This window comes from Toxorhynchites rutilus, chromosome 3, assembly GCF_029784135.1.
Source record: "Toxorhynchites rutilus septentrionalis strain SRP chromosome 3, ASM2978413v1, whole genome shotgun sequence".
NCBI classification, from domain to species: Eukaryota; Metazoa; Arthropoda; class Insecta; order Diptera; family Culicidae; genus Toxorhynchites; species Toxorhynchites rutilus.
This window is the reverse complement of record NC_073746.1, coordinates 149,650,098-149,663,349: the sequence shown is the minus strand read 5'-3', so window position 1 is coordinate 149,663,349 and position 13,252 is coordinate 149,650,098.

Here is a 13,252-nt window from a genome sequence, read left to right as displayed (position 1 = left end):
AAACATCCTGAGTGATAAAAAATGGGGATCGAGAGAAGATTGTGAAAATCGATTACTAGAGTTTTTCGCCAATAAGGACCAAGACTTCTATGAGAGAGGTGTTATGAAGCTACCTTTACATTGGCAACAAATTATATAACAAAACGGTGCATAATTGAACCAAATCGGTCAACTCTAAATATCTCAAACAAAGTTTCACGCATAAATAGTGGATTACTTTTCCCCCAAAACTTATGTATTATCGTGTGTGACTGCCGTATATAGTTGCTGCTGTTGTTCCTACGAGATAGTTAATTATGAGAAGCCTTTTCAAAGCAAAAGGCGATAATTTCATAGCCAGATGCCTCTATAATACGAAGAAGGAAAAGAAGGAAAAGGAAGAAAATAACAACGTGCGCTATGTACATTCAGCGAAATGCAGTCTATCAATACACTGCACTGAATGTACACAGCGCACGGTGCCTTTTGTTACGACATGGGGAAACAAATTGTAACATATGATCAGCTTGTGTATTGTTACCGCGATGGCAAGAATGAATCATAAATCAACTATTTCCTACAAAACCGCGTAAACCAGCCGCCCTTTTGAGTGTCATTACTAAAGAGTTATTTCTAAACTTTCGATGCCCTTTCAATGATATTGGTTATAAACGTTGTTCTTAAAAATAATAAATCTTGTTGTTCGCCAAAAATGCGGTCTATTTCTGGACACAACCTCTTCTATTTTTTGTTGTATGGTATGGAGCATTGTCATGAAAGAAAATGATTTTCTACTACACTTTTTTGCTATTTTGGAAATGATTCGATAATCAACCGCCTTAAGCTGATTCTACAAAACCATCGGCACTATTCATTTCAACTTGATTGTTTATTCTAAAATTCCGTGGTATTCTAAAATAATATCCGAAAGTGAAAAACAAGTCATTCCTGAACACGTGGACTGATATTGAACGCTTTTTCTTTCGACTACCTCTGGACACTTTTCGTTTCAAGATTTATTTTCCGGAGCTTATACAGAAACGGCATTACTTTACTACCCCATAACGTATCTCATTTATCGTTTTTTCCCATTTCAAAGTGATGACGTAGATGGTGTAGATGACTAAGCATTCATCCCAAATAACGCCTGCCATTATCTTGGGTTTCATCCTTATCGATTTCTACGGAGGCAACATTGTTATGACTATCTCTTTATCTCTAGAGTGTCGGAGTGTTTCTATGACTTGTCCACATATACATATTTACTGACGTAAATTCGTTAGGATTGCAACGACGGAGTTTCAGACAGGACTCCGTATCAATTTCAAAGCAAATAATCATTCCTAACGGGTTGATTGAATTTAACGCATGAACAATATAGATGAAACCATTCTCATTCGAGCCATTTTCAACATCCTAAATTGCAAGTTTCATTTTCCAGTCTTATTTTTAGAGTATATCTTATTTTCCGTAGGACGTAGGATCTGGATGAATAAAACTATTCACGAATTCAATTGCAAACAAATCCCAATTTAAGTAAATTCATGCATTATGGTAGTAGTTATCGCAACAAATAGTTATCAACATTTTGCCTAATCATCAAACGATATGCGTAGAAGTTCAGTGAGCTGGCGACATGAAGAGATATCTTCCAATGCAGTCTTGAATAATCGAATCAAAGCGTTGCATTTCTACCCGCTTTCATAGACCGTGATAGTAAAACGAATTCCGGAGGTTAAAAATTCATGGGTGTATAAAAGTATTGCCTAAGGACCGTATCGTTATTTATGGGTACGCCTTAGAGTCTCCGTCTGAAAAAGACTATAGCTTGTTTTGACAGCTGTTTATTTTTCTCCTGTTGTTGACACAGTTAGCGTTCAGTTAGCATTGTTAAAAGATCGTTTTTTCCTAAAAGTGCAATCATGAGAGGGCTAACAGAAGAAAAACGAAAATCCATTGTGACCAGATACTGCTCCGAAACAGGAATATCAATGAGAAAATTGGCGAAGGCGGAAGGAGTAAGCGTCCATGCGGTCCAAAACGCTATCAAGCGATTTGGTATGTATAATACATTGGAGGATCTACCCGGTCGCGGCAGAAAACCTGGGCCATCCAAGCCAAACTTGGATAAAAAGATTTGCAGGCAATTTGAAAGAAAAAAGGAATTATCGATACGGGATTGCGCAAAAAAGTGTGGAACATCAATCGGTATGGTTCAACGTGCCAAAGAACGTAACTCACTGAAGGCATATAGAAAGCAAAAATGTCCCAAACGCAGCCAAATTCAGGCAAGTTCCGTGAAAACCCGTGCCCGTAAGCTTTACGATGGGATTTTAAGCAAACGCGAACTGTGCATCGTCATGGATGATGAAACCTACGTCAAACTGGACTACAAAACTCTTCCTGGGGCACAGTTTTACACTGTAAAGCAAGGAACAGATGTCCCGAACGCGGAGAAGTCAATTTTTTGCGAAAAATTCGGTAAGAAAGTGCTGGTTTGGCAAGCTGTTTGTCAATGTGGCATGAAATCATCTCCTTTCTTCACTCTCGGGAATATGAATGGTGAAATTTACCGGAAAGAATGTCTCCAAAAGCGTGTGTTACCGCTCATCCGAAAGCACACTGGTCCGACACTATTTTGGCCTGATTTGGCATCATGCCACTATGCACGTTTGACCTTGGATTGGTATCGCGAGAATAATGTCGATTTTGTGGAAAAGGAGATGAATCCTCCAAATTGTCCGCAAATAAGACCTATTGAAAAATTTTGGGCTTTGATGAAGGGACGACTGCGGAAGAAGGACAAGGCAGCCGATGACCTTGAGCAGTTCAAAAAGGATTGGATAAATGTGAGCAAACAAGTCGATGAGACGGTTGTCCAGAACCTAATGAGGGACATCAAGAAGCAGGTGCGATCATTGGCGCGAAAATCAGAATCTTGATTATTTTTTACTGTTACTCCTTTCTTTCATTCATAAGATACAATATTTTGATATCAGAACTGAAAAATAAATGCAATATTTGAAATAAAGCTGTGTTTTGAGCGTACCCATAATTAACGATACGGTCCTTACTTGCATGTATCTGCAATGCCGATTTTCTCAACTACTTGGTTTCGGAATCTGTATTGGGAAAACACATTCTGGTTTGCAAAAATGTAAGCGAGTACAAAAGTGCTATGCCGATTTCCACAGGCTTCATGGTTTTGAAGTGAAACATTCCAATTTCCAGAAACACAAGCCAGTACAAAAGTACCCACAGCTTGCATTTATTTTGCAATGCCGTTTTCTCCTGGCACCATGGTTTTGAAGTCTGTGGTAGGGAAACATTCCAATTTGCAAAAACCAGACTTCCATCCATTCCAGCGATCGTACCTCAATCGTTGCGCAATAATAACTGAGTGGATTTCCGAGCGGCACTCGCTTATATACTGATTAATGATTTCAATAGCCTGTTTTGAAAGCAATTTTAGGGCTATTGAAACAAGTTTTTGGTTCAAAATGTAACAAGCATATAACGCGTAGACATTTTGTCTTTCGAATGAAGTGTTTATCATACTATTTCGTTTAGTTGTTTAGGAGCTATTAACGCACAAAATCTCGTTCTCCGGCGTAACGTTTTCGTTTTCGAAACTTTGAACTTACATCCTAGTATAGAAATGAAAGACGTAGTCCTACGTCAAAACTCATTTATCTTATTCGGTTAACTTCATTATAGTGTGTACCAATGAGAACACATTAGTAGAAACTATATCCGACGTCTTTGTGTAATCAGGCGCTCAGTCTTGAGCACTGCTATAGATTCGATTAATATTTTAGCTATTTTCCCACAAACGAGGGAGATCTAACTAATGAGATTTGCCATAAAAGCGTTCCATTGTATTTGTTAACCGTTAAGTTGCGATAGTGAAACATTCTATGCTCAGTTGTGCTACATTAATGCGAATTTTAACATGTGAGAAAGCGAATCCTCCAACAACGGATAGCACGCGTGTAGATACTTTGTTGCTGCAACAAAGAAATTTGGGTGTCATCTACAGGACGCCAACAAGGCGCGACAGTAATGTCTTATCCCCAAACAGACCATAGTCTATTGATAGTATCCATTCAGACTTTGTGGCGCTTGATTTATCATTTTCTTCGGCTTGACATGGCTTTAATCAATTTTAACAAATTACTACCATGCCATCGTTTGTTTTTGGTGAAGGGTAGTAGAATGCAGGGTTGAACACTACACCCTAAAATTGATTTTTAGCTCATGTTTTGTCATCCCGATTTATGACATTAAATGAGACATAACATAACAGAAAATGTCATTACTCACAAAAACTGCTAAGCATTTGTATAATATACATGGTACAGCAATATAAGATTAATACGAGCGAGCGAAACAAAAGACAAATAAGCTTTCCACATACCTTGCCACATACACGGCCCAGACCGAGATAGATATTTTTCTCATTCATGCGCTCCTTTTTTACTCTTATTACTCTTAGAAAACACTTTCCAACTTCATTATATTGGGTTGGGGAAAAAGAAATGTCGTATTTCTGATCGAAATTTGACGCTTTATTTAACACTAGCTAACCCGGCAAACTTCGTCCCGCCCATTTACTTGATTAATTCTCGAGTAATGCAGAAATTTGTGTTTTATTTGTATGGCAGCCACCCCTAAGAGAGGGGGGAGGGGTATCTAACCACCATAGAAACATTCATTGCACCCTAAAGTTTCCATATGCCTAATTTGGTTTAATTTGCTTGATTAATTCTCGGGTAATGTAAAAATTTGTGTTTCATTTGTACGGCAGCCCCCTCTAAGAGAGGGGGAAGGAGTATCTTAACACCATAGAAACATTTATTGCATCCTAAAACCTCCACATGCCAAATTTGGTTTCATTTGCTTGATTAATTCTCGAGTAATGCAGAAATTTGTGTTTCATTTGTATGGCAGCCCCCCTTTGAGTGGGGGAAGGACTGTCTAACCATCATAAAAACATTTATTGCACCCTAAAACTTTCACATGCCAACTTTGGTTTCGTTTGATTGATTAATTTCCGAGTAATGCAAAAAATTGTGTTTCATTTGTATGGCAGCCCCCTCTAAGAGAGGGGGAAGGAGTATCTTATCACCATAGAAACATTTATTGCATCCTAAAGTTTCCATATGCCTAATTTGGTTTAATTTGCTTGATTAATTCTCGGGTAATGTAAAAATTTGTGTTTCATTTGTACGGCAGCCCCCTCTAAGAGAGGGGGAAGGAGTATCTTAACACCATAGAAACATTTATTGCATCCTAAAACCTCCACATGCCAAATTTGGTTTCATTTGCTTGATTAATTCTCGAGTAATGCAGAAATTTGTGTTTCATTTGTATGGCAGCCCCCCCTTTGAGTGGGGGAAGGACTGTCTAACCATCATAGAAACATTTATTGCACCCTAAAACTTTCACATGCCAACTTTGGTTTCGTTTGCTTGGTTAACTGCCGAGTAATGCAGAAATTTGTGTTTCATTTGTATGGCAGCCCCCCCCTTAGAGAGGGGGGAGGGGTCTCAAAATATCACGAAAACCTTCCCCGGCCCCAAAAACCCCTACATACCAATTTTCATGTCGATCGGTTCAGTAGTTTCCGAGTCTATAAGAATCAGACAGACAGACAGACATCACTCCATTTTTATATATATAGATAGATACTTAAAATTATCCAATTTAATATTTAACATACTTAAAATTATCCAATTTAAGTCAAATATGCGCCGTTTTGCAATTAAAAGTGCACACGAAGAGTACAATAGAAAGGTCGAAACTGAAGTCAAATCATGCCCGAAGAAATTCTTTAATTACGTAAAGTCTAAGCTCAAAAGCAATAACTTCCCATCGCAGATGCATCTCGATGAGGATGTGACGAATTCTTCGAACGAAATTTGTAATCTCTTTGCAAATTTCTTTCAGGAAGTATATACCACATTTTCCGAAGAAAATCGCGATCGGAACTACTTTTCATTTTTACCGGAATATCCAAATGACATATTGGTGAACTATCTTTCACAACAGGAAATATGCCATGCACTAAAAAAATTAGACGGAACAAAAGGACCAGGACCTGACGAAATAGTACCTATATTCCTGAAGAATTTTCATTTTCAATATGTCACCACAAACTGGAAAATTCCCAAAAAAATGGAAACAATCTTTTTTTGGTACCTATCTTTAAATCTGACGTACGTAATTATCGTGGAATTGCCATTATTTCTTGCATTCCTAAACTATTCGAAGCAATAGTCAACGAAAAAGTCTTCCAACAAGTAAAGAATAGAATTATGTGTATGCAACATGGCTTCTTCAAAGGCCGTTCAACTGCAACTAATCTGTTGGCTTTTGTGACTTTTATTTTGAATGCAATGGAAAATGGCAAACACGTAGAAGCTCTTTACACTGACTTCAGTAAAGCATTTTAAAAATTGCAGAAAATTGGAATGGAACAAAGACACTTAAACTGGCTCAAACCGTGAACAAATTGTTCATTTTCAAAATTATCTAAGTCACTTCGGGAGTCCCACAAGGCTCTCATCGTGGTCCTCTTCTTTTCATTCTGTACGTTAATGACATCTCTTTCGTTCTCAAGCGTATCAATGTACTTGTGTATGCCGACGACATGAAGCTTTTCGCGGAAATTGGAAATGAAAACGACATCGAAGCATTTCGAAACGAAATACATGTATTCCATACTTGGTGTGATAAAAATCTACTAAAACTGAATGTGAAAAAGTGCAACTCTATAACATTTAGCAGAAAAAAAACATGTACCAAATATTGTAATATGTCTTGGAAATCAAAATGTAGAAAAATGTGAAATAACGGGTGTTAAATAAAAAATGAGAATTTTTTCAATACCTTTCAGTAACTCAAATAAAGAGCGTAAAATTTTCTTTCTCCAAGAAAATTGCTCTTTGGGCTCCCTAGAAACAGTAGGCTTGTTTGGTTTTGCTAGTTTGAATTTAGTCAAAGCAAAGATGGCGTCGAAACAGCACGTGCTCCGCGAACGCATTGTACGGTTCTACGAAACGCATTTCCAGCAAGGAAAAAAGTTCACGGTGGCACATTTTAAGGAAGAAAATGTACCTGTCAGTACGGTATATCGTATCTTGGGTTCCCTGAACGTAGAGCGGAAGGTCGGAAGTGGTCGTCCGGTGACGATAATGACGAAGCAGAGGAAGACATCGTTAAAGAAGCTGTTTGACAACAAGGACGCAACCAGCCTGCGTGACGCCGGTCGGAAATATGGCTGCTCCCACGTATTGATCCATAGGACCCTCAAGATGGAAGGAATCGTCTGCAGGAAGAAGACGTGGTCGCCGGAGTACACGGAGGAGCAGATTGAGGCGGTTAAATCACAGTGTCGGTGGATGACCAAAAAATACTGCGGTACGTCTTTCGTTCTGGACGACGAAAGCTATTTTCCGCTGTCCAAAACGTATATTCCAGGGAATGATAATTACTACTCCAGCGACAAGTCATCCACACCGCCTGAAGTGAAATACAAGTTCAAGCACAAGTTTGAAAAAAAGGTTATGTTGTACATCGCCATTTCCGACCGGGGCATTTCAAAGCATTGGTATAAGCCGAGCGGTCTGGCAATCAACCAACAAATCTATCGAGAAGAGTGCCTCGATAAAATCATGCTGACGTTCTTGAACGAGCATCACGCGGATGGGAAGTACGTCTTCTGGCTGGACAAGGCGTCTTTCCATTACGTCAAGAAGACGCTGGCATATCTTGAGGAGAAAAAGATACCGTTCGTGCCGAAAGATCGTAACCCAACAAACTTGCCCCAGTGCCGCTCAATAGAGGATTTCTTTGGCTCATTCAGTGCCCTAGTGTATAAAAACAATTGGAGGGCCAAGGAAACGAAGCAACTGACTACAAGAATCCGGAATTGTATCCGGAAAATGGACGTAAGTGCAGTACAACGTTCTTGTGAGAACATCGCGACAAAGTTGCGTCGAACAGCAGACCACGGCCCTTACTCAAACATTCACTGACTTTTTTTTGAAGAAAATACATTATGTTATTAATAAAAAATACTGAAATCGGTGAAAAAAAAGAAAGTTTTTTTTATATGTGATTGAAAAAATTCTCATTTTTTATTTAACACCCGTTAGTTAGAGATCTAGGCATCGTCCTGAACTGTAAACTCACAATCATAGAACACTACAACTCTGTAATAAATAAGGAGAATAGTGTGTTAAGTTTTGTCAAACGCTTCTCACATAACTTCCAGGACCCATACACAATAAAGCTTTTATAAAGGGTGTGTCACATCAAATTGCATCACGGAAAAAACGCTGTAGAAATTTAATTTTTAGGAATTATATCTTCAGCTTTCGCTTATAATCAGATAAGAGTGTATAGATCACGTTGGCCATGCTTCACTGTCAATTTTTCGTAAATTTGGAAAAATGTCGTCGAACGAAAAAGAGCGTCGTGAATTAATCTTGTACACTCATTTCGAGAATCCGGAGTTGTCACATCGGGACATCGGTAAGATGCTGGGAATCGTCCAATCCACGGTCAGCAGAGTACTAAAACGATACTTCGAGAACCTAACCATCGACCGGAAGGTGAAGAACGGCAAAAATGGATGCTCCGTCAGTGAAAAAGATCACAAGCGCGTAGTTAAGCAGTTTAGACGTGATCCGAGAAGTTCGGTCCGGGATGTCGCCAATTAGCTGAATTTGTCAAGTTCATTCGTCCAGCGGACCAAGCAGCGGGAGGGCCTGCGTACATACAAGGTTCAGAAGGCTCCTAACCGCGACGAAAGGCAAAACATGGTGGGGAAGACGCAAGCCCGGAAGCTGTACACCGAAATGCTGACGAAGCCGCATTGCCTGGTAATGGACGACGAAACCTACGTCAAAGCGGACTTTCGTCAGCTGCCGGGCCTGTTGTTCTTCTCCGCAGAGGACAAATTCAGCGTTCCGGAGGAGATTCGCAAGCAGAAACTATCCAAGTTTGCCAAAAAGTACATGGTGTGGCAAGCGATCTGCTCTTGCGGAAAGCGGAGCGCCCCCTTTGCGATGACCGGCAAGGTAAACGGGCAGGTTTACTTTGAAGAGTGCCTACAGAAGCGCTTACTACCACTATTGAAGCAGCACGAGGGCCCGACCATCTTCTGGCCGGATCTCGCTTCGTGCCACTATTCAAAGGACGTGTTGGAGTGGTACGAAGCCAACGGGGTCACCTTCGTGCCAAAGGAAATGAACCCGCCCAACGCGCCGGAGCTTCGCCCAATAGAGAAATATTGGGCGATTATGAAGCAGGTCCTCCGGAAGAACTCAAAAGTTGTCAAATCGGAGGCGGACTTCAAGAGAAAATGGATTTCTGTTCAAAAAAAAACTACAACCTGACGTTGTACAGAACCTTATAGACGGGGTAAGGAGGAAGGTGCGAGCATACGGGCTAGGGCTCGAAGTATGAATAAAAAGAAAATGCCAAAAGTTGTTTAATAGTTTTTATTTTACTGTCTAAAATTTTCAAAAGGATCGGTCTACTGGGCGAATTTCTACAGCGTTTTTTCCGTGATGCAATTTGATGTGACACACCCTTTATATTACATATGTAAGGCCTATTCTGGAATACTGTAACATCGTTTGGAACCCGTATATGGTCGTACATGAAGAACGCATTGAGTCAGTCCAGAAACAGTTTCTTCTATTTGCACATCGTAAACTCAACTGGACCTCATTTCCACTTCCTTCATATGAAGCACGCTGCATGCTCATAAACATCCAAACACTAAAAGAACGCCGTGAATTTGCAATGCTTTCTTTTGTTAATGACCTAATTTCGCAACGAGTACAGTCAGCTGAATTACTAGAAAAATTAAATTTCTATGTACCTGGGCGTCAACTAAGAACACGAAATTTGTTTCTAACCAAAACATCCAGAACAAATTATGCAAATAACGCCCCTATCAATCGCATGATGCGTATATACAATCAGCACTGCGAAATAATTGACACAACAATGAATAAAAAACAGCTAAAAGAAACATGTACCGCAAAAATAATATTTAACCTAAGAAAACATTGTAACATTAGTGTATAAGTGTGTAGTCTACATTTGTTTGACGAAATGAATAAATAAAAAAAAATATATAGCGTGGTTCCTTAGCGATTATTATGGAAGGGATAGTTGTTAGTGGGAAATGATAAGAATCAAGATTCACTGAGGTAAGTGATGTGATTATGTAAACGCGAACTATCGACCACTCAACAAAACGAAATTCTGAAAATTTCATATCTCAACACTCGGCAGAGATCTTTAGGTATCCTGAGAAGGAAAACCTGTGTTATTAATGAGACCGGCTATATATTCTACTATATGTGCTCCCTTGGCCGAGTGGTTAGCGTCATAACTAACATGCCGGGTGTTCGGGTTCGATTCCCGTTCTGGTCGGGGGAATTTTTCGTCAAAGAAATTTCCTCCGATTTGCACTGTAATCACGCGTATTCTAGAGCTTGCCACTCAGAATGTATTCAAGGCGTGTTATTTGGCATAGAAATCTCAACTAAGTACAAATAAAAATGACGCAAGTAATACTACGTTGAGACGGCGAAGTTCCTCTAGGAACGTTAGTGCCATTGAAGAAGAAGAAGAAGAAGAAGAAGATATATTCTACCATTTCTCGCACGTATTTGTTATCGAAATCTAATCGCAACTGCGAAGTTTGAACTGTTTGAAAGCTGGGACACTGGGATACTGATATTGTGCAAGCACTGTTGATTCGAGCTGAATGGAAATCGCTACAAAAACAGTGTCGGGCGCATCATGTTCAACGAACACTCATTCGACGGCCTGTATTCAAAAGTTTGTCATTTTTTATGTGGCAATCGGGTAGGGTAAGTCGGGGTGATTTTGGCCACCCCTTTATCTCAAAAAGTACGGCTCAACTTGTATTTTTTTAAAATGTCATCGCCTTTTATCATTGAACCGTGTGTACCTAACGTAAAAAAGCCCCTGGTGAAATTTAGCAAGCACTTTGTTCTTGTTCTTGTGTTCTAGTAAGTTTTTCGTGGATCGTGGATTAAAGGTTTTTTCCGCTGATTATACAAACTTTTCGTGTATTGTGCAGTAAGAATCTGTTCGTATACAGAAGAGGAACCATTTAATTGAAATAAATGTAATTGAAATAAATTGCATTTTAATTTTTGCATGCTGTGTGGTGTGACACTAGGGTGCCAATCAAAAAGGTCAATTTCGAAATGATACCCCATAAAAATGTTCACCACCTCGAAAAAACACCCTATGCAAAATAACATCTCAATCGGACTTAAGGGAGAGTGGCGCAAAGCGGTCAAAGTTTGAGTTTTTTGAAAATCGAAAAATCACCCAAGGCGGTAGAAAGGAAATCGGGGACCCACTCTGGGATTCGAAAAAAACATTTTTTTTCGAGATGACTGTAAATTTTGACGTGTCCCGCAATTGTAAGACATTTGGCATCAAAAAAAATTTAAACCTCAGATTTTCGGTGATTTTTCTGTTTTCAAAAAAAAAACTCAAATTTTAACGTCTGCGACCCTAATAAATGAAGTTCGAATGAGCTAATATTTTGCATAGTATATAATGCAAATCAACATTTCGTAGCAAGTTTCGAATGAAAAATCGAGATAACTATTTTTATTGACACCCAAAACCATACGTTTCGTCTCGTATTCCGAAAAAAAAAATAAGTTCCAGAGTGTCAATTTTTGACAAAAATTTTTTTTTTCGAGATGACATTAGATCTCGACGTTTCATGCAATTTTAAGACATTTGGCATCAATTTTTTTTTTCGAAAACCCCGATTTACTTTACTCCCCCTTTGGTGATTTTTAGATTTTATAAAAACTCAAGCTTTGACCGCTTTGCGCCACTCTTAAGTCCGATTGAGCTGACAGTTTGCATAGGGTGTTTTTTCGAGGACGAAGAATCACATAGAACACAGGAACACACAGGAATTGGGTATGGTCAATCATTTTCTCGACCTGCAGCTATATGGTTTGACGTCACATGAAATCCGAGAAAGGACATTTGAATTGGCCGAAAAAAATGAGCATACTCATCCGTTCAATCTCAAAACTCGCTCAGTGGGAAGAAATTGGTTTGGCGGATTCATGGAGCACCTAAAATGTCACATCCAACAATTATTGTCACCGAATATTTAGGGTATGCTACATGCTGGTAACGTGATCTTTTTGTACCAAGAAATTTCGTTGCGCTGCGTTGCATTGTATGATCTCAATGTAATTCTTCTGGTCTAGTTTCTGGACAAGACACCCAGTATTTATCCAGAACACTGTTACTGATTGAAATATTATCCTGAATTACTTTACATAAACATATGTATGTTTTTTTCGATGAAACACGCTCATTATTCATATCATCCACAACTAAGGCCAAATCACCCCACTTGGAGTTTTGATGCCAAAAAATCATTACTTTTTTAGTTATATATTTGGTAGTTTAAAGCTTGATACAATGATTAAACATTATTGATTGAGAGAAAACAAGTATAGCTCAGTGTACAATGTAATTTAGACCGTTTTGGTTTGGAAATACAGGGTTTTCCATTTCGGGCTTCCGAAAGTATACAGCCCTGCGCTGACAACCGTTTGACATAGCTGTCAACCAAAGCGTCATATCGTTAGTTGAATGTCTGCCATTTTACAATATGGATCGTTTTAGCATCGCACAACGTGTTAATTTTGTTAAATTATACTATAAAAATGATGAAAAACCGGCCAATGTTTATCGAGCATTACGGACGGATTTTGGTCGTCATGGACGGCCTACAGAGCACACAATCGCTAATGTAGTGCGTAAATTCGAACAAACTGGATCCGTAGCGGATATTGTGAAACCTGTGCATCATCGTAATGTGCGTTCGGCCGAAAATATTGCTGCTGTTGCTGCCAGTGTGGAGGATGACCCGAATGTTTCGATTCCACGGCGTGTTCAGCAATTGGGCTTGCCAAACACATCATTGTGGCGAATTTTGCATTTGGACTTGCACCTACATCCATATAAAGACCAACTGTTACAAAAATTAGAGCGTGGTGACCATGGAATGCGTCGGGCATACGTCGATTGGGTGAACGAACCACAGCAGCAAAATGCTGAATTTTCGCATCAAATTTTCTTCAGCGATGAGGCACATTTCGAGCTCGGTGGCTATGTGAACACCCAAAATTTCCGTATATGGGGCTCAGGAAATCCACACGCGATTGTTGAGAGG